The following is a 24,699-nucleotide window of genomic DNA, read 5'->3' as shown; positions in this document are numbered from 1 at the left end:
CCACACTGGACCAAAACAAAAGGCACAAAACTCTCAGGGAAGTGCAGTGAATCGACTCACATTTATGGGTAAGAGTTTCTCAAACGGTCATTCCAGGCCGCATCAGGGCCTATAAATAAAACTAATTATAAATAGAAATAAAAATAAATAAAATCTAACTATATAATAATAGCGAAAATGCCCTTAGTGACAATTTTTTTTTATTTTGATAACTATTATTTACTTTACTTTTATTATTTATTTATTTATTTATTTATTATTTATTATTATTATTATTATTATTATTATTATTATTATTATTGTTATTATTATTATTATTATTATTATTATTATTATTATTATTATTATTTATTATTATTTACTTTATTATGAAATACTTGTGTTTGTTTTTTTGTTTTGCACTCCACAAATATGACGTATGCAAAATACTAAAACTAATACTAAAACTCATGTGACAACTCAACTAAAATGAAACATTTTTGAGAAAATGAAAATTAAAGGGATACTTGACTCAATGTTTATCCAGAATGAATTTGATAACTTAATTATTTTTCATGCACGATTTAAACCTTTAAAAAGTATTTTTTTTTTCTACTTGCTGTCGACTGATGATGACATCACCTGTGCTGAGGAAGTAGGTAACAACCAATCATGGCTCACCTGTTTTCTGGGTTTGATCAGTAAACTGAGCAATGATTGGTCATTACCTACTTCCTCAGCACAGGTGATGTCGTCATTATCAGTCGACAGCAAGTAGAAGAATTACTTTTTAAAGGTATTAATTGTATATGAAAAATAATAAAGTTACCACATTAATTGTAGACAAATATTAACTTTACAAATATTAACTAATAATCACTCGCTTTAAAAAGGGAATGAAGTAAAAAATGTTCTTTGAAATAATGTGTTCCACAACATCCTGATTATGAATTAAGCAGCAAACTGCACCTGCTCAAGGGGCAGCCATTTTGATATTATACCGCCCTCTGCTCTCAACTGAAATGACATGTGACGTTCGCCAGCTGTGATGTCATCTTCAGTCGACAGCAGAGGAGCGGTATAATGTCAAAATGGCCGCCCCGTGGAGATGGATAAAAACAGGTGGATTTTGATGCTTAATTCTTATTCGACAAACACAATATGAATCAGAATATCGTGGTTGTATATAATAGGAGTCCATTTCACTGACTAGCAATCAGCTTCTCCAATATGCTGCTTGGTTGGCAGTCTGACGGGTATGTAGGCCAACTACTTCATAGATGGCTGGGCTGGCAAGAAGGGTTGGGGTGGGAAGAGCAGCGAGGAGGATGGGTTCACATGAGTTTGTTGCTCACATCTAGCAGCTCACTTGGCACGTCTCTTCCCGCCCTCCCTATCTCGATATTGCCATCTTTGGGGGTGTTCCTACAGCAACGATAATCCATCACCGTATAGTTCGAATTCTTGCATCTTAACGCAAACACGCATGCAAACACGGTGGAAAATAAACCTTTAAAAAAAAAAAAAACAAGTCTTGCATATGCTAAAAAACAGCAGATCAATGGCATTAAGTGAATGGTTACATGAGAGATGTGATTTTACTGGTTGCTTGCTGTTGGAAAAAAAAAAAAAGCAATACAGTGAGAAAGTGTCACTTTGTTCGTTATAAAATTGATTTGTAGTACTTTACCGGAACCCTGCAATTGCTGAGTCATCTGGAAAAAAAAAAAAAAAGCGATGCCTTCGCACACTCGTTCCTGAGTAATCCAGCATAAGATGACTTTTTTAGCGAATCGCGCTCAAGTACAGCTCAGCGGGCCCCAACAAAGTTTGCGATAATAACGCATAAACATTTTTGATACGGCTCAGGCTTTCTCTCCATGCAAGGCGTCCTCCGTTCCTCCTCGCTGCCACTGAACTGGAAAAGAATGGGTTAAACCTGTCTGCGAGCCACATCTGGGAATCATTTGAAACATTCCACAAGGCTTACCACATGTTTTCAGATGGACTAAATCCTGCGAAAGACTCGGCTGTCAGAGGTTTGAAAAATCATCGTTTTTTTTCCTCTCTCTCTCCTTTTTTTTTTTTTTTTTTTTTTTTTTTGCCAGGAGGGGAAAAAATGAGAAAATTTAACTGTATAATGGGTTTTTGCTCTTGCAGGTGATAGGAAGGGAATGTGGATGCTTTTCGGGGTCTGTCCCTGTGTGTGGTATAGAGGGGGGAAACGTGCTTCTGTGCCCTGGCTGGGTGTTGCTAGAGTGTTGTTAGCTGTATGCTGCCTTATTTTTTATTTTTTTGTGCAGTTCAAAGGCAACGATCAGGGCTTTTCTGTTTCCATGCAACAGACCTCAACAATCTCATCAGCAATCATGCCCCATTTCATCCTTAATCCTCGCACTCGAACGCCATAAGGAAGACCAACTTGAAACTCAAGTAGCTTTTCAGTGTGCTCAAGTTGGTGTGCGTTCTACGGGAGACCAGATTTTCAAAATTTAAAAACTGTGACACTACAATTTGCTAATCAAATACACAATAAATTCAATCGCTAGTCTATCTGGTGACTGGTTGTTGTGTTATTAGCCTACGTTAGCTAATGCTAACTTGGTTGACAGTTCAACAGCACAACTTGCATTGAGTCTGACCGGCAACCACAACATTATGCGAGTAGGATTTCCCATGATTCCTTTGCTGCATTTGAGCATGGTCGGAAGTCGGATATATCAGAGTTGGATTTTCCCAGTTCCGACCTGAAAGCGTTTGAGGCGAAAATAAACCACCAAAATGGCGGCTAGTGATAAATTGTTCTTTATTTTGGTCCTTAAAACTCAAATTTCTCCAGCAAACTTACCTTCTCGCAATTTTTCTTCATTTATTGGTTTTTATCTTATTTCATAATCATTCCATACAGTTTAATAGTTCACCGTATAATTTCATGCAGGGAGATAGCGGCATACTGTCACGTACGTTGTGTTACGTGAAGTTATGTCGAATATTTATGAATGAAGAAAGCCATCTAGTTTTATACTTGAGTAATGTCATGTCTGGGGTCACGCCTGGGTTGAGTTTGAGTTCATGACCTTTTAAGTTTGAGGTCAAGTGTCTGTTTTGAACTGATGTAACCATCATCTAGTTTCAACTAGTTTTAGGCTATGCGATGTCGATCTTGAATCCTTTAGGTGATGTCTGGACCTATGTGATGTCGTTTTTTTAGTCCTTTACTTGCTACAACCAATCAGATCGATTCGCTGTCAAAAAGGAGCAGTCTGAGAATTGTGTGTGTTTTGCCGGATTATTGCTTGTCCCTCTGTGCAACTCTCTTTGTTTCTCGTCTAGTCAAGTTTGTTCTACGCCTCTCGATGTGAATAAATAGTTAAAACTTTATTTGTGTCTGCGCTTTGGGATCCAACCTCCAGCACACGACAAGTAAATTGTGTTTTACCATTCACGGTCTGTGGTTGCCATTGTAGAGTGACGTCACTTGTAGTCCGTCGGTGAAGTCGGGGTCCTTCTTTTTGGAATGACGGAGTTCAAGGGGGCGCTCCCGTACACACATCCTGGTTTGAACTTGGAAAAGTCTGACTTCCGACCATCCTCAAACGCAGCATTAGACACGGAATCAGGACGCAGTTCTAGTTCCAGTATGACGAAAACTAGCTTGCGATTAAATGCGGATGAGAATGAGATTGCAAACGTGAATGTGAAAGTAATTCCACAGTTAAATTCCTGCATAGGACGCCGGGACACAGGACTCAAATCGGGACGTCTGGTCAACCAATAAATACATATAAATACATTCAGCTACTTGCCCATATATCTTCATGCTATTATCATGCTTTTAGCCTATTTTGTGGCCTTCAGCTTTACAGCCAAGTACGTATAGCGACAGCTTGTTTTTCTCCCCTCTATAGTTTGAATGACAAACTAATAAAAGCAGGGTTACAGTGTGATGAATGTTGGGCTGTCTGGAGTTTGAAAAAAAATATGCGGCTTTAAACAGACAGCGCTGTGACAGACAGGAGGAATGAAAATTCACTGTGGATGGTGATTGACCACTAAACCTTGGCACCGCCTCACCTTCAAGTTATTCGACAACTCTTTACATAAGCTTGCCACAACTATGGCCGCACTCACTCTAGGGAAGATTGACACGTAAAGTTGGATTTGTTCGACGAGTGTGGGCTCTCCTTGCCACACTTAAGCATTCCATAGCATGGTTAGAAGAGGTACTAAGATAGGGCATGATTCCTGTTGCCGGGTATTAATGATAACCACCAGTACGCATGATCATGCTAGGCATTAGCCGCTAGGCAGTGGTGGGAAGTAATGAAGTTCTAATACTGCGTCAAGATTCTCAAACATTGCCATTCATGATGGGAATGAGAGTATGAAAGTGTGTTGTCACGAATTGTCATTGAGAACATTGTCAAGCTTCAACAAAATGACAACACTAAGCTAGCATTAGCGCTGTAAAAAAGCAGACGTTAGCCATGGTGGCTAAGTTGTTAACAAGACTTATTTGCAATCGAATAATGTTATTGATTTAAATTTGTACTTTTTTGAATGTATACCCAATTAAAAAAAATAAATAAATAAGTAGTTTAGCACAATTAGCTTACAAAATATGCCAATTTCTACTAGGTTGCTGTAATGTAGCGCCTGTATTATTCTACTCCCAGTTTCTCACGTTATCGTGGTGCGTTTGATGCCCCACTGTTTCCTGACATCAGGGGAGCTGGTGAGGTTTCTCTTGGCTGCACCGAGGGACTCCCCCTCTCCATCATTGCCACCTTGTGACATGTGGTATGTGGCTCCATGCTGGGGGTGAAAGAATTGATCGGGTCGGCTAGTGTTACAACACTTTGGAAATAGTTCTGCACTTTCATACTGCATAGTAAATGGGCGCCGAGGCCATTTCAGGGGTGAGAGCAAAGCGGATCGTGTAAGGAACCTTGTAAAGCGAAAGGTGAGACGGCGAGAGTGACCCTCGGTGACCAGTCATGCAGGGAAACTTTACATGTTGTGGTCACTCTGTATTAGGGTTGTGGGGTATCCCAACCCGGATCCAGCTTCCTGGTCTGATACTGTCGGCACAGGTTCACCGTATTTTGTCTGAATAAAAAGTAAAATAAGTAAGATTAAAGTCATATTTGAGTCATATGAGATAATAAAAAATATATATTTTGTACACCTAGTTATGGCGTATGGACTCCCAACTGCGTGAACTCTGCCTAGTAACAAGTAGCCAATCAAAAGTGACATCACTAATTAAAATAATTATTCTTGATCCATGATTATTTTAATTTGCGCGCAATTGAATGCTTTCAAACAGGAAACTGGATTTTATAACGCACAAACAGGATGAGAGAGCCCTGTAGTTTTCCTGGTATGTGCCCTCCCAAAATGGTTGGTGCCCCACCAATTTTTTTTATATATATATAAAAACATCGCTGCACATTTTTTGTTGAAGCCACAAAGATATAATTGCGTATGTCCGCCTGGGTTAAACTAACCGGGATCTATCTGTGGTCACATTTCAACCAATAAACATGATGTGTTTATATAAGTCAGCTCCTTCATCTTTTCACTCCCAGTTTATTTTGCTGTGCCAAACTGTATTAGCACAATGCTCTTTGAACAATGAAAAAACAATGATGCAATGAATTATAAATGTAATTCATTTGATGATCATTTTACTGGCGCTCTGGAAATCAAGCTAACTCAAGTTATTGCTCACAAGTCAAAGCAAAAAAATAAATAAAAAATCAGACATAGCACTCGTACGTCGAGGTCGCATTGTACCGTTGTCAGGCTTGCCTGTCACTCTTTGTTGCTCTCTCGAAATAGCACTGGCATCCTTGAAACGCGTCCAAATTGTAATTCTCTTCCTCTGTACTGTTGCCAGACACAAGTGCTTCGCGAGTCAACGACTCGAGCTCGACAGGTTGAAGATTTGCTGGCATCGCGGTCGTCTTTTCGCTCGATTTTACGATGTTGCAAGGCACATAGCAAAAATCAGTTGACATTTTTCTCAGATTTTTTTGTCATATGGTCCGATTTCAAGTTTTAATCATTTCCCTCCCTTGCTAATCTAATATAAGCCACAATTGACTATGACATTATAGATTGATTGATTTTTATTAGATTTGTTTCAGTCAATCAGTCTTTTTATGTTTCACAGTATGATTTTCGGTACAAGTTTTTTTCCCCCCTTCAGGAATGTGCTTTATTTCTCTATATACCAAACCAACTTTGAAAATGTTTAATTTTTGAAATACCACTATATAGTGACAGTATATTTTCACAAATGAGTGAAATAGAATGCAATTTTTGAATCACAAAGGCTGCATTTTGGGGCAAACCCCCCCCCCCCGACAACTAGTCAAGTAATTGTTTCAAGAAATATGAAAAGTTAAAGAGATAAAGCCACAGATTTGCTTTTTTTTTTTGTAGTCTGTTACCAACTCTAATCGAAATAAATACAAAACTGATTTTCACATTAACTCATTCATTCCCTTCCACGAGTTAACTCGGGTTTTTAATCTATGCTACTCAGCGCCATCCACGACTTAACTCGGGTTTTGCATTTTTTTTTTTTTTTTGTTTTTTGTTTTTAATACACTGGACGTAGGAGAACTTCCTGCAAGTCCCCAGCAAGTATTGAGCTGAAAAAAAAAATAATTGTAATGAGGTGTAATTGCCAGCAGATGGCCACAGTACTTTGATCAGAGGAGTGCCAGCATTTAGGGGGAGTAGAAGAAGCACACAGTAGACAAGGAAGTAGGTGGAGAATGTGGAGGAGCATTAGCTTAGCAATTAGTTAAGATGTGGGTTTATATATCCATAGGACAAAATATTCTGTAGTCAAAAACGGGTTACAATCTTGTAAAATGGCTGGCACTGAGGGGATAGCAGCGCTGCAAATGAGTTAATTTATTATTTATTAAAATATTTATTTGTAAATATGTGATATTGTTTATTCCATACAGGTTAATGAAAATAGCTGTAAAGAGGACCTTAAAAAAATGATTGCATATTAAATTGCAATATTTAATTTTTAAAAGCTCTACTGGGAAGCCATTAAGATTCAGTCCCGCTAACTTGCAGTGTAAATCCGGCGACAAAACAAGGCTGCAGCTGAGCATCGGAGCCCTCCGGCGGCCTTACTCACCATATCATGACAGCACACAATACAAAAATGCCCACATTGAGTGATGCCAGTCGACATGCAAACATAACTGCCACCACTGTAGCAAACCTGAATTGATGTCACTGGACACTGGCAACATAAGACGTCCATTCAAGAATTCTGTTATGATAGCGGCCGCTTTCTACCAGTGCACGCTTTTAGCATCAACATTGCATTACTTGTATGCATGCCTGCGCGTCCCCTGTCACCCCCCCGCCACTCTCCGCCCCCTGGAGCACCGCATTCCTCACATACGTGCTGATGTGTGACAACTGACACAGCTTAGTGCCACTCACAGCATAAGAGCCTCTAAGGCGGCAAAGGAAACAAGGCAGTCACTGTCTCTGGAGACACGTCGACACGATTTGACTTAAAATTAAAATTTCTGAAGATTTGTTTTTGTTCTTTTCGCTGTTTTCTTTTCTTTTTGTCATCCTCATGTTCTCCTGTATTTCTGTATGACTTTGAGTGTGTATGGCTTGATCTGGTGAGTGCCATGGGTGTCAAGTGTTGAGTTGGCTGGTCGATATCTGGCTAAACTGCTAGACATGTTGAGTGACTCGGCGTAGGGTTATTATAGTTTTGGGGTTTTTAATTTTAGTTTTTAATGTTAGTTTTAATTACTTTTCAGGGTGGTTTTGCTGGTTTTTATTATTTTTTTGTTCGCTTCCAGCCATTTTCACAGAAGCAATCCCGTTCGCTCCCGGCTGTTTTACTGGATTTTGACTGATTTTGCAAGGCCCACGGAATATTGTGTTCTAGTATATTTCTATCTGCTTCCATTTTGCAACAATTAGCATTAGAATATAGCTAATAGCTAATCAATTTTCACAAATCTATTTAGAATTGTGAGTAATTGAGCTTTTTTTTTTTCTACTGGTTGATCTCCTTTGCTCTGCTGCCACCTGCTGGCCATTTGTGTACTAACTACCATTTCTGCAACCGTTCTTTGCAGTTGAGAGGCTGCATCAAACTAGCATACCCCCCCCCCCCAAAAAAAAAAAAAACAAAACAAAAAAAACAAAAAACGTATAAATACGTCTTTGGGACGCTTAAAACATTTAAAAAAAATACATATTTCTAAGTGTTTGGGAACAAATTAGTTAATAAATGCTTAGTTTGAGTTTAGTTTTTAGCTAGTTTCAGTATTAGTCTTAGTTTTTTTTGTGTGTATTACTTGTTTGCAATATTCAAAAACCACCAGGCGAGTGACGTCATCTGAAGGTGCTTTTCTATTGGTTTCTGCTAGATGACGTCACATATGCGTGACACACTTTCTTTTCACCTTATTGCGGTTAGTAACAAAATACATGTTCTTATAATCACATTTAAAATCATCCCCAAAGGCTCAAGCATTAACTTAATTACCAAAGATGAAAACGAAGGACGTTTTTGTTATGATTATAGTTAGTTTTAGTTAGTTTTGTAAACATGAAATGTAGTTTCAGTATTTTTGTTTTTATTTTATTTCGTTAACGAAATAGTTTTTTGAATTTTAGTTTTAGTTTTCGGCACGAGTATACATGTGCCTATTACGTGTTTGTTTTCTTACATTTGTTCAATAACGTGGTTCAAAGTGCATCGGCGGTGTGCGGGCATTGAAAAACTTTCTAACTAGCGATGGTGGCTACGTTAAATTAGCTAACATGGATATGTTACATTGTGTTGGTGATCACTGACTTTTTAAGTTAATGTGTGCTTTATTTTCTGGTAAAAACAAAAACAAATCTACCAATGTAACAAAATGTGATGATATAACACCTCAGCTGTATTTGGTCCAGTTATGCTAATTCACTCACAAATTACCGGCATTATTGTGTATGTTTTGCAGCTATCGTTTAGCTTTGAATTTTAGGTTCATGTCTTTTTTTTTTTTTTTTTTTTTTTTTTTTTTTTTGACGAACAGAGTACTGGTAAACCCTTCTTACATCAGACACATAAAAAGAACAACTGTGTAAGTATTCATCATAAAGTAGAGACGGACGCCGAATGGGGGGAGAAGCCAAAGGCACGTTGTGTCAAAATCACACTGCACAAATCTGTGACGGAGGATATTTTAGGCTTTAATGGCGCTCTCAGCAGGACACAGGGGCACAGTCACGCAACGGAGGAGGGAGCAGGTTGTTTAAAATTTCATGCGAAGCATATCCTACATATTTGAATGCAGCCACAATGCTCGCCAGGCATCCTGCTGTTCAGCGATGATCATTTCTTGGCTTCTGGCTCCACGCAGATGACAAAAAAAAAAAAAAAAAGCGGAATGGCTTTGGGAACTTATCATGACAACTCGTATCGTTTTATTTATTGCTTGGGTTGAAGCCAGGGAAGAGGAACAATAATAAATTCATGAAAAAGTATAATTCAATGGCCGAATAATTTTTGTTATTCATTGTGAGCGTTTGTGGCTATTTATAGCAGTTTCTCTGAGGATTTATTTGTCGTTAGAACTTCATGGCAGACTGCACTCCCTGCTTTTGTTCCCATTCTTTTTTGGCTTGATTTTCAGCCAGAGTCGATATTGACCAACTTTTGCGAACAAAGGGCTTTAATTTGGATATTGTATGACTGGTATCGTGCATTTGGTATTTTGTGGTCCGCATGAGGCAGAAGCAGATGTTTAATTTCCTTCTTGATGGGTGGGCATCCTCTCCAGAGACCCAACTGTTTGTATACAAACATAAAAAAGTCAATTTTCCTTAATTTAAAACATTGCCGTGTACAGTGAATAAAGATTTCCCAACCCTAGCTTCGGCAGTCAGAACACACGCTGACTTATTTTCTCCATTTTATGATTATGCGTGATATAATCATTTTCTTTCAGCTTGCCAACATGGCCCACAGTGTAACGCGCATTTAACCAGCACTGCGGTGTTTACATTTTCTAGCTGCATACAGTTACACAATCACTCTGCCTATTGACTCAAAGCTTAATACGATTGTGGGAATGTTAAAGGGACCATATGATGGAAAATTGACTTTTGAATGTTTGTGCACAAATAGTCGGGTCTCTGGAGTGCCTGCCCTCCCGTCAAGCATGAAATTAAACAACAACCAAGTCAATCTTTATCATCTGGCTATTTCTGTGAGCAAGCCGTTCTGTGCGTTCCCTCCACTGTTACAGAACAGTAGGGCTAATTGACATAACCACGCCCACATCACGTTTCTCCACCAATGGCATGATCAACTAGGCTGGTCGAACTTCCAGAGTAAAGGTAGAAGGTAAGCAGAGCTTCAGTGTCAGCATAGTTTCCCCAAAGCTAACGTTCCCAGCTTCCTAACTTTATGTTTGGCTAAAAGTTGTTGATGTGGGCGTGTGCGGTGTGGTGAAGATTTCCCTTAGAAATTATATTTAGAATTTGATGCATACCTTTGGCTACAAAGCATGCTGCGTGAAGTCAACGACCAATCACGGCTCACCTGTTTTCTTTCAAGCAAATGCTCCATTTGAAGAAGGTGGGAAATTGGATCTATCCCAATCCCCAGATTGTCCCAGACGCAAATGTAAACAACAAAGATGGCTGATTCCGAAAAATTGTTTGTTGTTCTGGTTAACGCAGTCAGTCCAAATCTTGTTGGGTTATGTAAAGTTACTTATTTGGAATATCCAAGTAGATGTTAGCATAAATAGATAAATGTTTATTATCATGTAAATTATATTTTACCATTCACGGTCTGTGTCAAGGGGTCGCCATTGTTGAGTGACATCAGATTCAAGCCTGTTGGCGAAGTTGGGGACCTTTTTTTTCCCGACTTTGCAGCAGTTCAAAGGGCAGTTCCCGTGCATGCTTGGTATATGGCCGGAAATGTCCGACTTCCCTTCGTCCTCGAATACAGCAGCAGCCCTGAGACACTGTGCTGTCATTTTCAGTCGACAGCTAGTTGCAAAATGGCCGCCCCTTGAGGAGGGGAAAAACAGGTTGATTTTGATGCTTAAATCATATTCCACACATTCAAAAATAATCATAATACTGTGTTTAGACTAGTGGGACTGCAAAGAACATATTATAAATAACATTTTTGACGCGATTTTTTTTTTTTTTTTTTTTTTAATTCCTAGGGAATTTGACCAAAGCATAAATCACAGACTATTAAAACACTGTATGTATTTTTAAATTTGGGTGGGGGTGGGGGGATCACAATATTTCTTTTAATAAGAGAATGGAAAATGATGTTTATTATTATAATAATTATTACTACTCGTGCAGAGCGTGTTGCACATCTGGAGTGGAGCAAAGAAGAGCACTAAGTCCACTCTCCATTCTCCACCACTGGCCCTCATGAGAGGAAAGGGGCGGGCTCAAACGCCGGGGTTGGCTTTCCGAGCCGGAGAGAGTGTTCGATGGTTGCCAGCAAGAGAGCCGCGCCAAACTCGCCTGCTCGAACGCGGCTCGCCAGCCACTCGTCCCTAAACGCGCGGTTAACCCACCGGGGGGCTCTCTTGACTGGCTGTCATTAATAACGCCCGAGGACCGAGCCGAACCGCTCGGGAGGATAAGAGCTCCTACCGGGAAAGTTTGAAGGAGACAAGCGGGAGCGGGGGGGCAAAGCTGCGCGACTGAACTTCCACCGAGCAGCCCCGGAAGGGACCGGGAGGAGGAGGACGAGGAGGAGCCAACAGGTCCCAGGTAGTTCTGTACTCTTGACAAGCTTGTCAACACTTGACAACACGCGGCCATTGCTGGGGAGCTACATCACCTGGCGGACTTGTACTTGCGGGCTCACGTTCGGTGATTTGACGAGTTTCCTTTAAAAATTGGATTAATTTGGGTTTTAGTATGAAATGTATTGAAAAATTGACTGGCGTCGTAGGTTTGTTAGTTACGGACGTTTCATGAAAAGCAGCGAGAGGATGTTTGTTTTGCGTGTGCGTGTTTACAGTATTCCTGCGCTGACACTGACAGTTGTACTTACATTAGTTTAGTAGTAACATTTTTCGTGATAAGAGTTTGTCTGTATGGGCCGGGACGCTGGAATATGAGGAGTGACGTTTTGGGACCTAAATTGGAAACCAGTCAATAGCTGTGCTTTATGGGCTGCTACATTGGGAATATTTTATGTATAGAGTCCCTTAAGTGTGGATACATGGGGACAATTAAATAGAATTGTGTTCAGCTGGTATATTAACAAATCTAAAACATGGTCAACAGCACGTGGGACTAGTGGTCATCCCATCTGCCTTGCAGTGTTGTGGTTCAGGGTTTGAATTTCTGCCAAATCGTGTGTGGAGTTTTTATGTTCTTCCTGTACTTTTGGCGGGTTTGTTCGATACTTGACATTGTAACACTCATTTTACACACATTCAAATACACCCCTTCATTGTTAAAAAACACAACTTTGAATACATTTTACTCACATATAGCACTTGTTTCATGAACACATGAAATAATTTTCAAAGGATTTGATGAAAAGACAAAGTAGAATTTGCTACAGCCATATAGGTTGTTTGAATGACAGTGAATGTGCCGTTGGTGTTCATATACTGTATTCATTTAAAGATTCATATTCTGGCATTAATGTTATTCATTAGCCCCTCTGTAGTGTCTCACATTTTATGTTAGCATTGTACTAGCAAAACTATTACAAGCCACTCTTAACGTAAATATACAATGCATAATTTTCTTTAATTTAATTTAATTTAAACTTCTACTGCCAAACTGTAAACCGCAAGCTCAGGGAGGAATGAATGGTACAGTTTATGACAGGTAAAGTGGTTTAAGGTGTCATAGTACGAGTACAGGCGTACAACCATTCACACCGGCACTTAACACCATTATTGAGTGAGAATGGACTCGCACGAAAGTCAGGCAAGTAAACCGCTCTTCCATCAGTGACTCGGCTCTAAGTCCCAATTACGAGCAATTTGTTAACACCCATGATTTAACCCTGCCAATGTGTCAGCATTCTGGCAAATGTCAGCACAGTTTTTAGCTTTGCGGCACATTCCCCGCAGCATCACAAGCAGGCAGTGTTATCTTGTAAAATTGCGTCTTGTAAAAAAGTGCAGATTATAGACTGTCGGGATCTTATTAAGCTCCACTTAAGCCTGTAACGACCACTTCTGCTGTGTTTACATGCCTCACCTCACACATTGCATGTGTGACATTTGATTTATTGAATTGTAATGTTCATACTACAAACTAAATGACACCTCAGCCCACTTCCTCTTCGCAAACGTGCATCCCACCCCTTTTTCCTCTGACAGCCGATGACATTCAGACAAGATGTGGTTGGCAGCTTGTCATATTTTGGGAAGTTTAGTGTCTTTGAGGTTTTTCCTACCCTGTCACCTTTACACGTGGGTGTCATTCGGAGTTACACGTTGTGCCATGGAGAGAACTGTGAACTTCTGGATTTAAATGCAGTTTGTTTTGTATACCTCCATCCATTCACTTTTTACTGTGTTTTTATGTCATTTAGGCTCATTATTTTTTTATTATTGTACCTCCTGCCATCTAGTGGAAGAGTAATTAATTTTTCTGCCGGTCACTACAAGTTGCTGGCATAGATGGGTGACAACAAACTAGTAGTAAATAAATAAGGAAGGAGGCCGATAACTGATATTTGGAGCCGAAATTAATTTTTTTCAAAAGGGAAAATATTGGCAAAAAGAAATACAAACTGTTGACATTTCTTAAGCATGTTTATTGAACAACTTTTTAGATGAGCTAAATAGTGGGTTTATTTTTTTAAACCTAGTCAGTAGACTTCTTTTTTTTTTTTTCTTTTTTCTTTTTTTTAATTAATTCTTTTTTTTAAGCTCGCAAATTCCCGGACAGACTTCATCCCCCATTTACCACATTGGTATGTTCCACACAAAACAAACAGCAAGTCTGATGAGAAAGACAAAACAAAACAATAAAATTCCTTCATAGATGTTAAATAAAATAAATATTCATGATATATATTTTTAAATAATCATTCAATTAATCAGTGATCTGATTTATTTGTTTTTTCCCCGGCCAAATATCGGAATTTACAATCTCTCGGGCCCTACAAATTAATCTGATTGGATACAAGTTTGTACAATATAGTTGTAATATTTTTGGAACACTTCATTTTGGCCTTTTATTCAATCATCAAGCAGAAGTGTTTTTCACAAATATTTAATGACATTGACCATTAAATATGTAATAGGTCTCTAAAGAGGGACGGCGGCTGCTGGTCTCAAACTGTGCAGTGAAATTTGGCATTTCTTGTCGCAACTTTATACTGGAAATAAATTGACTTAATTCTTCTGTGCCTCTCTGACATGCATCAACCGAGAGTAGTTGGTGTGTCTGTGCCAACTTTAAGCCTCACCCGCCTTTGTTATCATATTGGACTAAATGTGTCATCAGGGTGGCGTCTGTGTCACACTCAAAGTGCCCACTCATGTCTTCCTACTGCCTTGCCATGTCTCTCTCTCTCTCTCTCTCTCTCTCTCTCTCTCTCTCTCTCTCTCGTCTCCACCACTGGACATTGTTTCTCTCTTTTAAACACACAGCAGTAACTCTACTGTCGCCTCTTTTTTTTTTTTTTTTTTTTTTGTACCTCATTTGTTTATCTTGTGTCCTCATCTCACTCGGCACAAATCTCACAAATGAGAGGCGATGACATTTTGTGACAATTGTTATGCAGCTTGAACTTGTTAGCGTAAAACAGGAAGCATTCGCTGAAACCGTTTTGTAAACTGACGGCAAAGTTTGGATGGAGACTTGTGTGGAAAAGCCCCCTCTTTTTTTTTTCTTTCTCTTTCTCACAGTGACAGGTGGTTTGGTTTAATTTGGCCTGCAGTGGTCGACACGTCCGCTCGCCACGGCAACCCGCTCGCCTGCTTTTGACAAGCCCAAAGCTGTGGCGATGCAGCACAAACACACCAAGCATTGACAGGTGAGACACGTTCCCTACATAGATGTCACCCAGAGCTTGTTTAATGGTAAACACCTCCACCCAAGTCCAGCCCCCGCACTGTCAAAATGTGCTATTTTGGTAGCTCTTTGTGTTCACTGAAAGCCTCACTGCAGAGGCTCGCTATCTTTAAAAATGCAAACCAATGTGAGTTTGCGAGGATTCTTTTGATGTGCGCTTGTTTCTAATTAGCACATGTTGTCTTTTAAGAGGAGTTAAATAAATGAGCAAAACTGCATTGTCCGCAAGCAAAGGTCATCAGTCAGTGTTGGGAGTAAGGTAATAGTTACAGTAACTTTGGAGGAGAATCCATAGAAGTAAACGAGTAGTTTTCGTCGAGAATATACATTTCATTTCTGCACCTATGATTTCTCATTAATGTGCTGCTAATATTTTTGCTAGAGGTGGGAATCTTTGGGCACCTCACGATTCGATTGCGATTACGATTCAGAGGCTACGATTCGATTATAAAACGATTATTGATTTCCCCCCCAGGCAGCAGAAAAAAAACAATGTATTTTTGTGCTTTTAATGTTTCGTACATTAGTTACAAAAATAGTACAAACGTCCTCTCAGGCCTACATAAACTACTATTTCAGTATCAAGTTAACAGTTCAAAACAGTAAATAAAATACTCAAGTCCTCATTCTGTAACAACAGCTTTTAAGTATATTCAGTCTTCAACAGAATAAAACATAGCACTGAGCAAAAATATATTATTTTTATCCACTCAAAAGTGCATTGAGGTATAAATGAAAGACAATGTGAACTACTACTTCAATACAAATGCCTAAAAAAAAAGTGCTTTCCTGCTTTTTAAGTTGTGTAAAGATGAACATGTAAACATTAAAGTTTCTCAGAGGTACAAAAAAAAAAAACCCTCAAGTGCTTTTCTGCTTTTTAACTTGTGTAAACATTAATGGGATCGTTCGGCTTTTTTAACATGAATCTCAATTTGATCCTCACCTCCCGTGTGTGCGATCAGCACTGACTTCTTTCTGACAGCGTTCGGTGACACGCGTTCATGTTCGACGTTGGACGAGAAGAAAATAAAAAAGAAAATAGTCCAGCAAGATGGCTGGGGTCTCGGAAATAAAGCGTTTTTCTTCTAAAAACTATTTGTTTTCAAAAGCGTGATACATTTCCATCACAATACTCTTTTCTGAATAAAGTCAGACGCCATTACCGCCAGCCACTACTTTTCTGTTCGTTCGTTCGTATCACTGCGCGGCGCCCTGTAGAACGCTAACCGACGCACTGCAGCCAGCTAGCTGATACTTCCGCCTGAAGTTGTTTGCCTTTTCGGAGCAGGTCTGATCTCACGAAGAGGTGGGTTGGTCAGCTCAGCCATGCTTGTTGTTGTTTTGAATCTCGAGGCGTGAGTTGTGGATGTGTACTCTCGGTCCGTCCCAAAAAGCGTCCCGAAGACCGCGCGCGCTACTGCGTTTCAGTTCCGCGTACTTTTCGCTCGTTTCGCTTCCCTTGGCATATTTATATAATCGGAATTTGGACGTTTGTGAATCGTTCTCGATTGTTCCACGGCCGAATCGTGAATAATCTAAGAATTGGAAATTTTGCACACCTCTAATTTTTGCTATATTTATATTAGGGGTGTAACAAAAACTGGTTTGAACCAAAAATAAATATGGAACCGAAGAGTGGTTGGAAAGTATAATAAGTTTTTAACTGTATTTTCCAATAGTTAATTGCGTGAAACAGTCCTGAAACTCATTGGCGAAACTTGTGTTAGTAATCGGAGCTGCAGAAACCGAACCGAAACCGTGGCCCAAAAACCGAGGTACGGACCGTACCGTGGGCTACCTGTACCGTTGCACCCCTAATATATAGCGCAATGATAAGATGTTGACTCGGTAAGACTACCGAATGAACAATTCTGAGCTCTCTTAAAAAAAAGGAAAAAAAAGGAAAAGAAACAGGAAAAAAAACTATAGAATCACTGATTTATTGCACATTTTATACAGAACTTAATTCAATAAAAAATGGAGGTATTATATGCAAGTACAGAGAAAAAAAAATGCTTTTTAAGGGTGATTTTTGTGAGGTGTATTGTACACGGGTGCTTGTTATTCATGGGATTTCACGGTATTAGCTTTAACCAGGAAACCAGAAACAAAAAACAACAACTCTATTTGTGCACTTGAAATCTTCGGTTTTTACCTTCTTTATTTACTTCTTTGGTAAGGAAACACTTTTTACAGATTGCAGAACAACAAAGTCAAAGATCACTTGTACATATTTAATTAGTTTTCTAACTTTGTATGCTATGCCAGTGGAATAAAACCCCATAAAGCCATGTAAATACCGTGCAATTTAAAAAAAAAAAAGGCATAAAACATTATAGTCCCACCGTTCTGATAAATTAATACTGAAAGATAAGGTTTATATTCCAGCTTGCAATGTTGTCGTAGTTTGTGGAGTGGCAGTGTGGCCTCACGCTAATAAGGCAGCCTAGCTCGAAATGAAACAGGGCCGACTTTGTCGGCGTAAGTAGAAATAAATTGCCATATTACAGTGGTTTGGCGGTGCTGTCCAATGACGTCGTCAGTGCCTCAGGGACTGGGGTGAGTGTGGGAAAAGTGAGAGGGAAGAAGGGCGGGAGCTGATACCAAGAGAATGTAGCTGCAGCCGAGTGGGATTTTTATTTTTTTTTGGAAGGGGAGTAGAGTCTGTGATGTTGAGATGTGAGAGCTCCACTCATGTTGGCCGGCGGCACTTAGGCAGGCCAGTTGTGCATACTGATTCTCTCTCTCTTTTTTTTTTTTTTTTAATTATTTTTCGTCACCACCACGATCCGCATGCCTCACTGGCCAAACGTGAGGGTTAACTCCACCCTTTCAACTCGCTTTCCATTCCTCTTTTTATAGCTTTGATGGTATTAAATAATCTTTACGTGTCAGAGTGCACCGCTCCCAGTGTTCGTGTCAGCAGAGCGGGAGCGCAATTAGGTCAGGCTGGTAGAATAACACGGCCTTAAAGCGGCAGGGCACCTCACTTCAACTTACGCTTGATATTCACCTCAAGCCCGCAGAGGGTCGCTTGCAAAGTGGTCTGAGGCCAGCGGGGTTATCCAAGCACACGCTGAAGGAACGTTGTGTCTTTCCAAGAAATGCCGTATTCATTTGATTGATTTTTATGACGGGATCCTCTCAGTATCACTCAGAGTTTGGTTATTTTTAGGACATAAGCTGCTGTAAGAACACACATTTTTTTCCCCCTTTTTTGTCATCATACATATGAGATACTGTTGGACTAATAATATTGTATTAATATTGATACACTAGCAATAAATATCTATTTTTTATTGATATTAAGGCATATAAAAGGAATGCTGTTTGGCACTATTGTGACCATACCTAAAATGATGCGAAAAAAATATTTAAAAAAAAAAAAAAAAAAACGTACACGCTGTCCATTAACATTTAACTTTTAAACATAAATCCTCATTTAATTATTTGCTGGTATATTTAGAAATAGATCGATGTTTTGTGTTGTTTTTCAGGGTCCATACTGATACCGATTATTAGTAGTCTTGGGCCGATTGATTTTCAGTTAATGTGAAAAAAGTATTGGTGTCAAAATTTTCAAAAATACCAAATGTCTTAAAGAATATGCTTACTGAACAATTGTTGTTGTTGTTATGTTTTTAAATTTTATATAATACTTTCAGGGTCATTAGTATGTTTTAAAAAGTTCAATAAAAACGTAAACAAATAAACAGCTCGCTAAAGTTTGTACTGTAAATACATTTTCCCAAAATTTCAACAGAACTTAATGTTGAATGGTCACGTGTCTTTTTAATTTCAAACAAAAGCAACAGGTGCAGAGAGTTTCCAGGGTTGCCAGCATCTTATAACGTTAACAGAAATTTTAAAAAACGATGTTAACATAGTTTTAAATTGATTTATCGGCCGTCAGATTTTCTATTTTTTTTTTTCGTCAGATGTTCATCAAAATGACGAATATCTGCACCGGTAATCTGTCTGGCCCTTGTACTGTATATACATAGTCTCTCGTTAACAACCAAGTAAGAGTTTTAAAAAATATATATATTTCCCCTAAAAGCCACACAACAATGAGTGAGCATTTCTGTGTTCCATTGTTAACGTAATCATCCAAAATCAACGGCGTTTTTAGCTGCCACAGATTTCCCAGCGATGTTGAGCTCACTTATGATTACGTGTGCTCTGTCCCAGGACCCTTGACACCGCAGTGCATGTAAACATTAATTTTAAAAGAAGAAAAAGACTCATTCGTGAAAGAGATCCGGGAGATAAAAATACTCTTTATTTGGATTACGAAGATTCACCGGATCTGACGACGACGTTTCGATATTATCCAGGGAAAAGCTACACATAACATTTTCATTTGAAGCTAATAATACTAAACATAAAAAAGAAAGAGGCACACATCTAAAACCGCTCCTCACATTTGACAATGTACATTTGTACTTATACAAGTCACATGTAGAATAACATAATTTTTCAAGACGGAAAAAAAAGACCGAGCCATATTTTGTCAACGAGATTATGTGCAAAGAGCAAATTAGCCTGCCTACATTTGCATACTGTAAATTATAACACATTTCTGGCTGGTGCATTGAATCAGTGGGAATTAAACTTATCTCCTCTCTATTTCCGAATTACTTTATCAAACCGTAAAGCATATTTACAGCTTGAGGCATGCGGCACAAATTAGAAGCGCGATAGAAGGTGCCAGATCATTTCCATAACCCCAGCATTAAAAGATAAAACATGTCCATTTACTGGGAGTCAAAGCTCATCAATACGCTACTACAGTCTTTAATAATGCTGCGTTTCCATCTTCAATCTCTCCTTTGCATGTCTCATGATGAAGTGTCCCAGAACGGATCGTTGGTGGTGATATTTTAGGTTCTTCAACTGTGTTAATTTGCCTGAAGAATCAGGCCACGTTTCGTCTCCCTTTTTTTTTTTCCCCCTAATGAGCTTGAGATAAAGACCCATATAACACATTATCCTTTTATTGATTGGGACTGCGTTTCACGGCATAAATTGCTTTGGTCGACCTTGAAATCATTGACACATTTATTTGCTTCAAGTTGTCGTATTGCTTTTCTGTCAGTGGAACGGAACCTCTGACGAAATACTACTCGGATGCATCTGAGATACGAGTTTAATCCGTTATTGTGACCATACTCGTTTTCTGTTGTTTCTTTTCAAAGCCAGCCATTTGGCACGTGAAGGCTTACGTCATATTTTTTTTAACTGCTGCGTCAAACAGTTACGTTTCTTTCATATACAAAATTCTCCCCCAACTTGATGACTGCAATTTCCAGTGAAAGAACTTGATTGTTGCTTTCTAATCTCCTTCCACATCCAACTCCTAAAACAATGGCATCAATTGCTTCTACAGAGTGCATGCGCAACTGTTGAGGCAGAGACAGTCTGGCTGGTTCTGTTACCAAGCCCACCGGGCATTGTAGAATCCAGCCGGGCCGGGTCGCAGTCATTTCTGTCTTTGGAGATGCCTGAAGACACTAATATTATCTCGGTGGCATGAGAACAAGCCCTTGATATCGTGACTGTGCCGCAACCTCATAAATGCATAAATAATGGTTGTGTATATTTATTTTTCTGGGAAGACGATTAGTGAGCGACAGCAATGATTTTTATCAACCCACCCTCCATCATCTTAATAAATAGTCTCCATTCTATTCCCTTTAATTTCCCCCCCAGGACACTGCCTTTAACTTTTGACAGATGATGAATTCCTCAATGCTCAAACGGTGATCCTGAACGCACTGTCACTGGAAATTGGATTTGCAACAGCTTTTACGCCTTGCTTGTCTTGCGTCTCTTCATTTTCACCTCGTCCTCCTTAATCTTCATGCAGGGGCCCTCTCTGTTTGTACTGAGGGACAGTTTGTTGTTACATTTTAGTCCTGCTGCATATTTGGGATGTAATGATATCCAAACATCACGATACGATATTATCACATAACAGCAATGCATATAAACCACCTACAATCAAATATTGAGGCACTTACTTGCTAAGGCAATCACACGTTGATCGCTTCACAAGCAAATTAGGTTCCCCTTCATCTGACAATTAGCATAGATTTTAAACATAGAAGGCCAAAACATCCATAATGAAAATTAAATAGCACTAATAAACTAGCCACTAGAGGGTGCCTGAACTGCACAAATAGAAATCAACCTGACCTTTTTAACATGTGATTTTCTTTTAAATATTGTGAACATGATGATGACGATATTGTGGCAGTTTTAATATCACAATATCACGATATTGCCCTTCTCGTTATATCCCTACTCTATTGACGAGTAAACTAGGGCTGGGGAAAAAAAAAGTCGACTGAGTCGGATAAGTCAACTTTAAAAATACGTTGAGTAAAATTTCTGCCTTGAAACTCCGTTTTGTGCACGCAGTATTGCAATGGTGGCTGTGTTATGTTAATGGCGGATATTATTCGTTTGCTTAAAAAAACTTTCTGAACTTCCTAAAAAGCATTTGGGCTGTAATTATCCCAAAATATAGCCTCCCACTTGGTTTTACGAGTTCATCACTTAACCAGTAGAGGGCAGTCGTGTACTAAATGTGTCCAGAAGAAGACAGAAAATGGAAGTTATTAACATCACGTAGCTAACAGCTAGCTCTATCCTTGTTTACTCATTAAATAATATTGAAAAAATCCTCTATAAGTGACTTTTAAGACAATTACATATGTAATGTAGTATGTATGTGTGAACTAAATGGTAGGTAGTGTTTGTTTTTGTTTACCTTAAGTGGTAATCTCTAGTGCGCTAATGCTAATCGCATAGCATAGGCTAATTTTGTTGGTGTTTTGGTGTGTTTGCACTCAATTCAACTTACGTGCAGCCTTAGTGGATTAACAAAAATAAATAGATAAAAAATTGGAGGGTGGGGCTCGATTACTTGATTGTTTATTCAATGGAATAATTGAGTCCTGTGAGCATGTTCATTATCCCGGGATTCTGAACCAGCCAGTCCGCTTTGGCGTGCTTCAAAATAATAATACTAGTGCAGCTCAGGGCCCGTATATATTATTTAGTTTTATATGGAAACACTTACATACCAGAAAAACTACAATACCCTTATCTTATTTGCCAGACTTTGTTTTACAATGGGATTTGAAATTTAGGGCACATATTAAAAAGGAAAGATTCTTACACTGGATGGCGTCATTTATTGTCTGCATTATAATATCCCTCATCTCTGTAAAGCCTGTTTAAGATCTTGCAAAAACATTACACACGAGACTTCCTTTCCACGCTCAGTTTCAAATCAACACAACGCAAAGCATCCCAACACTGATTTCGGTGGAACAAATCCTCTCTATTGTGCCTCCCGTGTGGGAGTGTGTGGCAGTTGACTGCGTGTTACCCAGCTGGTGCAGTTGCAGCTGCTTGCACATTAGCTCAAGTTACGCGCCACATTTATCAGCGCCGAGCGAGCACGGTGGCGGCTGCGGGAAGATAATGGTCCCGGACGAAGATGATTCCGTGCTAGCTCCGGCAGCTAGCATGTCCTCAGTGGCACGGCTGGCAGTATTGGTCCCCCCATCCCCGTACTGCACTGCTGCCTTCGCCGGTGATCGTCAAGACTATAAAGCTAGTGAGCCACTTATTTTGTCTGTGTGGGCTGTCGTCATGCTGCAGCCAGACTTGGTGATGAGCCATCAGGCCTTATCACTGTCATGTTGCACTGAAGTGCCTTTTGGATGGCTGGATTTCTCTGCTTGCAGCCGGGGAAGTGGATGGCAAGTCTGAATTACCCCATCGTGCAATTCAGTGGGCATGATTGCTGGTGTGCTACTTGTACCTGTGTACATCGGTATATTCCATGAATGCTTGAGGTGTGGAGGTACTTAGCTTCAAATACCTCGGACATACATTCATGTAAATTGTCATTTACAATCAGTGTCAGCGCGTTCCTTCATTTATTTTGTATTCCAACATAATTTCCCAATTTCCTGCACTTTTTGCATGGCGGTAATCATTTTTGTAACGGCGCATATGGCTGCCATTTACGATCAACAGCGGCCGTAAAGAGGTGACTGCAGTATGCAAATGCCGCCCATGCTAATGGAACCGTAATGTAATGAAGTGCGCGGAATATGACCGATAATGAGTTGCGGTTATTGAGTGTTGATGGCTTCATCGCAGCCTCGCCTTTTGTTGTTTTCACATCTCTGTTTTCGCTGCATGACACCAGTTTGGTACAAAGCCATTAGTACGCACGCACGCTGGCACAGACTAAGACGTATGAAGATTGCACTTTTGTTGATTCATGGCATTGGCAGAAAAGGATATTGATCAATCGCCGGAGAAGTTGCTCATTGAAATTGTGGAGTTAAATTGGGCAGAACTGAGACAGATGCGTTGCAGTAAATTAAACAAGCGGTCTTGTCTGCTGGGTGACAGCACAATGGTGATTAGGGTTTCATGCGAGCTGCCCTACATTATTTATAGCCGTGCTGAGGCCTGTCTGCAGTTGAATAGACCCACAGTCCATTGACCGGGCACATTACAGGAGGCCGCCTGGTAGCAAGAGGGGGGGTTAACAATGGTTTTATTTCCTCATGTCGAGGTGCATTTTCGTCTGAATGCAGGCAGGTTGCCCCAAGTGTGTTGTTTCGAGACCTTACATGTATGAAATGTGTTGACTGTGTTGCAGGCAGGCTCTTTGCTCCAGCGTGATTTGAATTTGCCATTACCGACCTTTTTTTTTAAGGATCTGAATACAGTACGCTGAATATGTTTTTCTCTGTAGCCTCCTATCTGAAGTAGTCATCAACTATGGAGAAAATTAATCATCAATTAATGATTATGATAAATGTTTTATGAAATGGGAGTATTTGTGACATGGCGTCAGCGAATGAGTGTGTTGAGTTGGCTGTTCTAAGCTCAGGTTAGCAGCTGGCTATTAACAGGCTAACCATTAGCCTGTCTGTACTTTGGGTGCTTGGGCGTCGAGCTGTGACGGCAGCAGCTCATGTGTAAATCTGCTTATGTGTTAATTCTGTCAATATTCGTTCCATAAAGTAATTAATTGTGCACATTAATAGTTACAACTACCGGCGGTAGGCTCCATTAAGCTAGCTAGCATGGATACTTTGTGTTTGCGATTGTCGACTCGCCGTTGTGGTTTATTACTTTACAATAGACAAATTTTACTTCGTTTTTAAGTGATAAATGATTCAAAAGATTGGACATTCTCTCTTTTCTTTCTTTTTTTTTTGTTTTTTTTTTGTAATTAGGTTATTCCAATTATTTGATGGATTGTTTCAGCCCTAAATGTGAGTATCCCACCAAATCATTCTCTTTATGTAGAGACTGATGCTGTTAAAGGGGAAATAAAATTTTTTAAATAAATAAATAAACATTGCCGTGTGTTCTATGTGGCCCTACTAATCTAAAAATTGCATTCTTATTAATATTGTGTTTGTGGAATACGAATTAACCAGCAAAATCCACGTTTTTGTATCCTTCAGCCATTTTTCTACTTCACAGTTTCTCAAGGCTCAGGTAATGACCAATCCTGGCTCAGCCTGTGAACATCACATAACCAAACACATAAAACAGGTGAGCAGTGATTGGTTGTTACCT

General features: G+C 39.5%; 1 protein-coding gene across 5 annotated transcripts in view; it reads left to right on the top strand.

The window, feature by feature from the left end:
• The first annotated feature begins 1,907 nt into the window (after nucleotides 1-1,907).
• raraa (retinoic acid receptor, alpha a) overlaps nucleotides 1,908-24,699 on the top strand; it is a 170,142-nt gene continuing 147,350 nt past the window's right edge. The window contains exons 1-2 of one of the 5 annotated variants that reach the window (XM_077503906.1): nucleotides 1,908-2,018; nucleotides 14,907-15,034. The gene's annotated coding sequence lies outside the window, so the exon portion shown is untranslated. Of the gene's footprint in view, nucleotides 2,019-11,457; nucleotides 11,893-14,906; nucleotides 15,035-24,699 lie in introns of those variants that run through there. The other 4 variants (XM_077503904.1, XM_077503905.1, XM_077503907.1 and 1 more) reach the window with 4 other exon arrangements.

This window comes from Festucalex cinctus, chromosome 17 (genome assembly GCF_051991245.1).
Source record: "Festucalex cinctus isolate MCC-2025b chromosome 17, RoL_Fcin_1.0, whole genome shotgun sequence".
NCBI lineage: Eukaryota > Metazoa > Chordata > Actinopteri > Syngnathiformes > Syngnathidae > Festucalex > Festucalex cinctus.
This window is presented reverse-complemented; position numbering and strand designations above follow the sequence as displayed.